Raw genomic sequence first — 8,133 nt, forward strand, 5'->3', positions numbered from 1 at the left:
AGGAGGGAGGAGTGCTCAATTTGTGGTAATCCTTAAGCAGACAAAGTAAAAAAAAAAAAAAAAAAAAAAATTACAGACTGTAGATCCCTATATAGTGAGGAAAGACAGAAGCTGTGCAAGCCCAGAGAACAAGAGGTGGAATACAGATAAATCTGAAAAGAGAAGTAGAAGGATGTGTTGAAGACAATGAAATAAAGAGAAAACTAGGGAGCAAATCTGTAGTCATCCTGATAGAGCAGCAAGAATGATTTAGGCTGATGGGGGAGGATCCAATGAAAATTCAAGAGGGGACTGCTTCAGAAATCCTGCTCTGATCTTCCTACTCTCAGTCCTGTAAGAGTTACCTGCTTCGAGAAAATTATTATTAGGATTAGCAGTATTCCGTCAGTGCATTTCCCTAGGGTTTCCCTTGAACCCTCTCACCCGCGGCAACTGAGGGAGGCTTAAGAAAACCCAACAGAACCAACTCCCGCTGACCCCCCCCCCCGCCCCCCAATAAACCACTGTGATGGGTCACATTAGGATGACCAAATCATCAGCGATTTCCGTTGGGGTGGGGGTAGGGGACGTCAATGGGCTGAAGATGGGAGAGGAGGCCAAGCCAGTTGCAGGGTGCTTTCGGGGTCGTTGTGACTGGGAAGCCAGGGCAGGGGTGCCGGGACCCGTGGTTAGAAGAGGCAGTGGCGGCGGCAGTAGCTTTCCCTGCTCCAGCTTCCTCCAAGAATCCAATTGCCAGCGATTCAAGGCTACCGACTTTAATTCATAACCTCCGCTCAAATGTCTTGCAAGAGCTTTGAACGTTCTGGGGACCGACTTTGGGGGCGCCGGTGGCAGGCTGTGAGGCTACCCCGTCCCCTAGGTTTCCTGCACAGTTACCATGGGAGAGTGTGCTAGAAACATCTTTGCTGCAAAATGCATTATCTTGCCATTTTCGTACCCGATATACTACACAAACGATCTCCTGATCGATCCGGTAAGATTAGCTTTATTCTTTTTATCCTTTTTCGTCTCCAGGACCCTACGACCTCTGCACCCCTAAATCTCAATCCCAATCTCGATCTCAGCCCCTCCCCAACCCCCCCCCCCTTCACTCATTTAAGGAAGTTCCCTTTCCTTTTTGAATCTTACTTCCCCCCAGGAATTGCTTATGTGACTGAGAGACTCGGTAATTCTGTTGGTAGATGATTTATATTTTGGTTGTGAGGTGGATTCCACCCCTACCCCCATGCCAGAACCCGACTACTGTCTTTTGAGAAGATCCCTTGCTATCTTTCTATAGGTTCACTCTCAGAGCAAGGATCGGGATAAAGAGCGCTGTGGGAGTCTTTTGCCCTCTGCTCTATCTTCCTCTGGCCACCGAAGCTTAAGAATTACCCATCTCTCTTTCTTTTTTTAGAAATAGGAGAGGGAGGTAGAGTGGAAATTGATTTCTTGCGGAAACTGAGGCGCCGAAAGATACGGAGGGAAAGAAAAGAAGAAAAAAAAAAAAAACATTTGCTCTGGATAAAAATGTTCTTGGTAAGTAATCTTATTTTCTGTGGTTGAAAAGGAAACATTGCTTCTTGCTTCCCTTCCCCCACGCCATTCATTTATTTGCTCTCTGTATGTAAATCACGAGCTGGGTCAGTGGAAATTTTCTTTCCTTGCTAGAAAAGTAGTTGCATATGAAGGGTGAATTTGAAGAAGGTTTTTCGGAGACAGTTCCCCTTTAAGGACCTTCTTTCATTTCCTACATTCAAAGCCCAAACACCGGTAAAGATAATCCCTGCTAGAGTAGTATTTAAATGTCTCCTTTATTTCCTGTTAACTCGCTTTCCTCTCTTAAAAGAAGCAGCATAGTTTATAGTAACTCCATTTCTATGTGTTTAGTATTCCGTGCCCATGTTCTAAAATGTTCTCTCAGCTCCAGAAATAAAAATGCATATTTTTAACATTTTGCCAGTTAATTTAAAACTATAGAAGCCGTTTACTACAAGCATTTAAATTTAAATTCTTGTGCAAGATACCAAGTAGTCATGTTCAGAATAGCCATTTGCATGTTGTGGCAATACCTCAACATTCATAAAGTTCTTTAGTTTTCCATGAGTCTATAGCACCCCCAGCCTGTAGATGCCCATTATGTGAAGATTGGTTTGGTGTAGAAGTAGGAAGCCAATCAAATCTTTATTTTTCTATGGTTGTTGTTGTTGTTAAGTGTCTGTCATCCACTTGGTTCTGACTCATAATGACCTTTTTATTATATGTCCCTCAATGTGATTACTAATAAATTGCAAATTGTATAGATTTGGTTTACAAGTGTAAGTGGTTTATTTTGCATGTGGAAAATTAAAGAAGGTGACTTGTTTTAAGAAAAATCAATTATGAATTATGTGTTTTACAGGTAAAGTATTAATTTTTTTTCTCATATTGTCATCAATGTCTGCTAGAAGCCCAAATTGTAATGATAAAATATATGATAAATAGCACAATGTTTATTCCTGAAGTAACCAGGATACCAAAAATTTCATCTAAAATATCTCATAGGAAAATTCAATTGACAAATGTAACTTCACTCCAGGTAATCAATTTTCTAGAAATTACCAACATAAAATTCCAAAAGATAGAAAGCCAAGCGGCATATTACATATTACAAGTGCAAAATATGCATATACTCCAGTACTACAACTGTCATTATATCAGAACCAGCAAGATGAAAATAAATTTCATCTTATATAATTTTTTTCTTTCTCTCCTTAGGTTCCATTCCAACACTAAAATAAGCTAGAGCAGAAGTCTTGCTGCAGTCCTCTCATTTTATCAAGAAGATGATTTCTGTGTATGTCTGTGTTTTACAGAGGCTGACAACTGCTACTATGGGCATATAAAAACCACATAAGAAAGATGAATGTCCTGAATTACATTCATTATAAATGCACCCTTAACAGTTTTAATGCAGAGTGTACTTCTCATATAAGATTTCACTGTGCTGCCTAAACTTATCTAATGTACCATTCAAGGAAATGCAATTGATTGTTGAGGGCCCAATGCAGAAAAATGTAACTTTAAATTTTCATTCTGTGTCAAACAAATTTGAAAACTGTTATTAAATATTTGAAAAAATATAAAAGAGGATAAGAAAATATTATCAATTTTGTGACACATGGTTCCTGAACTTTTAAATAGTTTGTAGCATTTAAAGGTTATGCACTTTAATTATTTGAACAATAAATTAAATCGTATTACATTAACTAATTGCAAAATAGAACCACTGGCTCTATACTGTATTTTCTGGTTGACTTTTACTTTCAGCACTAGTATGAGTTGCTATGAGTCAAGTTTGACTTCATGGCAGTAGGTTTTGGTTTCAGTATATAACTTAGGCTGGGTTTTCTAAAGAAACAAAACCAGTGAAACTTACATATGTATAAATATAAAGAGAAATTTATATCAAGGAAATGGCTTACAGTTGTAGAGTTCTAGGTCTCCAGTGAAAAAGAGCAAATCTTTACTACATGCCCATTATATTAGGAGCAGGCCACATCTCCAAGGAAGCATCCTTTCAATTGATTGACTGCTCATAGCGAGTCATCATAGAGTTAACTCGGCCTACATCCCCATGAAAATCACCATGGGAGTAACTACATCTGAACTGCCAACCCACTGGGAATCCTGGTGTGGTCAAGTTGACACAAAACCATAACTGTCATAGTTCACCCTTTGTCAGCTTGACACCTGGAATCAACCTATATGCATAATCTCTAAATAAAGAATATTATAAAGTCATACTTGCATCTAACATGATATAATTAAAACATGTATAACTGAAAATGCACTGGCCCCATTTACATCTTTTATTTCACAAATAAGCAAAGCAAAAATATGTGATGCAGACAACATCAAAACAAAAGAATATATACTCATTTTAATATCCAAAGGGCACATTCTGTAAGCCAGCCTCCTTCCTCTAGGAACACACATAACTCAGTTCGTGGGTCTAGAGCTCCTATCTGCTCTGTCTTTCTGTGCAGCTGTCTCTGCTATTATTGCTCTTCTAGCTGGGGACCTCATACTCCTCTCCTGCACTTCCTTCTTGGTGGTCCTGGGATCATCTGTTCCTAAAATAAAAGATTACCTACCCACCCCATTTTAGTTACACATCTTCTACAATTACAGTTTTGATGATCATAATTAATCCTGCTAAAAATGACTTACAATTGAAACATAAAATTCTAACAGCATCATCCACCATTCCCTTTCACCAGACCTATCTGGAAAAGAGGAAAACTATTCAGTGGGGATTCTACCTTACCTGCCTCATACTAAGAACACCCATGAAAGTGTGTAAGTCAAAAACACTTAATACCTTTATAGCCCCCAGTTTTTGATGGCCAATGCCATTGCCCATTTCTATCAACCAAGTACATTGAAGAGACAAGCATGTTCCTTGATCTAAAGAATCTTCCACTCCAATTGGAATTTTGAGCAGCTGTATCCATAAGCAAAAGTCGACTCCATCAAACAGCAGTTTACACTTGATCACAGTTTCAAACATCTTTATCTTCATCTGGTTGGGTTCTGGTCAGCCTAACCCTCGCCATTCAAGCTATGTCAAATGGATTCTAACAGTGAGTTTGGGAGTTCACAGACACCTCCCAGCACTTCAGACCAGCTAGTCCCTTCATTATCAGCATTGGCTCCCCAGTGCTAGGTTAGTGTCCATGGACTCAGGAGTTCACATAACTTCTTAAATTTCAGACCAGTCAGCCCTTCCTTTTCTCTTTCTTCTCAAGTTCAACAGGTACCAATAGAATAAGAACAAACTCAGCCTGTGTCTTCATTGCTTCATTTCCCCCACTTCCACTGAACAAATAGATCCAGGTGGTCACCAGTAAGCATACTAGCTACTGCTCACCAGTTCACTTTAACTTCCAGTCTTAAAGTGGATTTTCTCTGATGGTTGCAGACTTTTCTGACCCAGATGACTTCAAGGCAAACAACTTGCTTGTAACTCAAACAACCAAACAGTCTGCTTATTTTCTGCATGAAACATTGTCTTACCAATTCTGGGTTGTTCTGCATGTCTTTAAATGCAAATGTCCCAATTCCGAAGGTTCTGGGCAAACTAACTCCCCTTTTAGCAAATCCAATCAAGTATAGGTTGAAGCCAGGGTTACAAGCTCCAGGTAATCATAATTTGCAATATTCATTTCCATCACACATGTATGTCTATTTTGCAATAATAGGCACGAGAAACAGCCTTTCAATTGATTGACTACTCATAGCTAATTATCATCGAGTTAACTCTGCTGGTATTAGATTTCATCACCATGGGGATAACCACATCTCAACTGATAAACCACTGGGAACCTGACCTAGTCAAGTTGACACAAAACCGTAACTATCACAGTATATATGATAGGAGCCCTGGTCCAGCAGTGGGTTAAATGTTGCACTGCTAATCACAACACTATGGATCAGTTCCACCAACCACTCCATTAGAGAAAGATGAGGTTCTCTGCTCTGTAAGATTTACAGTTGTAGAAATCTTAGGTAACAATTTTACTCTTTCCTATAGGGAGCCCATGTTTCAGAATCCATTTGATGACAGTGGGTTTTAGGTAGTATGTATGAAGGGGATTCAAAAAGTTCATAGAAAATGGAATTTAAAGGCAATGGAATCATTCCATAAACTCTTTGAAGTTCCCTCATATTTTACTACTGTTGTGGTTCAATGTCATTGAGCTGGTTCCAACTCCTAGCAATCCTGCATAGGGTTTCTGAGACTGTATGTTTTTGGAAGGTGCCCTGGTAATGTATGTGTTACAGTTGATTTGCAAAAAGCAAAGTTAGCAGTTTGAATCTATCAACTGGTTCATGGGAGAAAAATGAGGCTTTCCGCTGCCACAAATATTTATAGCTGATATTCTATACAGCGTCACTATGTATAGATTTTAGAACCTCAAACACTCTATACAGGGTCACTATGTATAGATCTATATAGGACTGACTTCATGGCTCATAGTTACCACCATATCTTTTTGGGACAGTCGCATCTTTCTCCTGCAAAGTGTCTGGTGTGCTCAAACCACCAATCTTGTGGTCTCCAGTTTTATATTATTTCTCTACAATATTCCATCTAAAAGCAACATTCAAGATATTTGGTTTTGGAAACAGTGAAGCATCTAACTTGTGAAGCAAATTGTTACTATGCTTCAGATTATTTTCATTGTAAACCTAATTTCTAACAAAAATGCTTTATTGTATGATATGTAAATGCAAACTGTTCCTTGCATATAAGTCAAATATACACCTATGTTGTTGTTGTTGTTGTTAGGTGCCATCGAGTCAGTACCAACTCATAGCAACCTTATGTACAGCAGAACCAAACACTGCCCAATCCTGGGCCAACCCTGGAGCCCATTGATGCTGCCACTTTGCCAATCCACCTCACTGGGGGTCTTCCTCTTTTTCTCTGACCCTCCACCTTACCAAACATGATATCCTTCTCCACCAACTGGTCCCTCCTGACAATATGCCCAAAGTATGAGAGACGAAGTTTGGTCATCCTGGCCCCAAGGAGCAATCTGGCTGCACTTCTTCCAACACAGATCTGTTGGTTCTTTTGGCAACCCATGACACTTTCAATATTCTCCTCCAACACCATAACTCAAAAAGCATCAATTCTATGATTTTCCTTATTCATTGTCCAGTTTTTGCATGCATATGAGGTTACTGAAAATACCATGGCTTGGGTTAGGCACACCTTAGTCCTCAAGATGATGTCTTTGTTCTTCAACACTTTCAAAAGGTCTTGTGCAGCAGATTTGCCTAATGCAATATGTCCTTTGAGCTTTTGACTGCTGATACACCTAGATTCATATATAATTGCCCTCATAAAAATAAACATATTTATCTTGGTTTCTTGAACTCCTGGTGTGGTGCTGTAGGATCAGAAAGATTGCCAGTTCAATCCCACCAGCTGCTCCTTGGAAACCCTATATAGGGTCACTATGAGTCAGAACTGATTCAATGGCATTTAACAACAACGTCTTGGTCTTTTAGTTACATGAACTTTTGTTTGTTTTAGACTTTTTTCTTTGAAAGTGTCTACAATTTCTTAAGTACTTATGGGACTAGACATCTTCATATTTCACTCCCTAAATTCAAGAAATTGCTAAAAACAAAACAAAAACTTAGGTGTATATATTGAAATCTTCAATTAAAAAGTTGCAATTTGAAGAGACTTTACCTTTAATTTAGTCCAACTCCCTCATTATGATAAAGAAATTGAGATCCAGAGAGGTTAAGCATCAGTTTAATGAAGAACTAGTCCTGGTGTAGCGCTGTGGGTTAATACGCTAGACAACAAAGTTGTTTGAAGTGCAAGGTCAGCAGTTCAAGCTCATCAGCTGCTCCTTGGAAACCCTATAAAGTGTTGATATGGGTTGGGAATGACTCAATGGCACTTAACAACAAGTAATGTAAGGCATTTTATGTAGTTTTCTTGACTTCTGAGCTAGTACTCTTTGCAAACCAATTAAATTATATTCCTAGCTACTAAAATAGGCTTTTTTTTTGAGTTTTGGATACAAGATAAATTAAAAGAAAAAGAAGTATAAAAATAAGTAAGTGGCAGCCTTCTTAATTTAATTCATTATTGATAACTTATATTTTTCATTTGTTCATTAATAATTCTTAATTTTAATTGGAGAAAAAATTTATTCTCTATTTAATTTATCTTCCTCTTCATTGTGATTGGAGAACTATCAAGAAGTGATATTACTTTTTAAGAAAGAGCTATACAATGTGAATCCTGCAATTATAAAGGTCATCAATGAAAAAATAAGCACAAATTTAAGGGCTCTAATGCAGAACAGTGAATGATTTAAAATTGGGAAAGATGTGCGACAAGGTTGTGTTCTTTCACCATACTTATTCAACCTGTAGGCTGAGCAAATAATTCGAGAAACTGGGTTCTATGAAGAAAAACATGGCGTTAGGATTGGAGGAAGACTCATTAACAACCTGCAATATGCAGATGATACAACCTTGCTTGCTGAAAATGAAGAGGACTTGAAACATTCACTGATGAAGATCAAAGAACACAGCCTTCGGTGTGGATTGCATCTCAATGTCAAGAAAACAAAAATCCTC

The 8,133-nt window shown here is 38.4% G+C and overlaps 1 pseudogene; it reads left to right on the plus strand.

The window, feature by feature from the left end:
- The first annotated feature begins 877 nt into the window (after positions 1 to 877).
- The window catches only part of LOC102819332, a 198,452-nt pseudogene continuing 191,196 nt past the window's right edge, over positions 878 to 8,133 (plus strand).

This window comes from Chrysochloris asiatica, unplaced genomic scaffold, assembly GCF_000296735.1.
Source record: "Chrysochloris asiatica unplaced genomic scaffold, ChrAsi1.0 scaffold00247, whole genome shotgun sequence".
In the NCBI taxonomy this organism is placed as follows: domain Eukaryota; kingdom Metazoa; phylum Chordata; class Mammalia; order Afrosoricida; family Chrysochloridae; genus Chrysochloris; species Chrysochloris asiatica.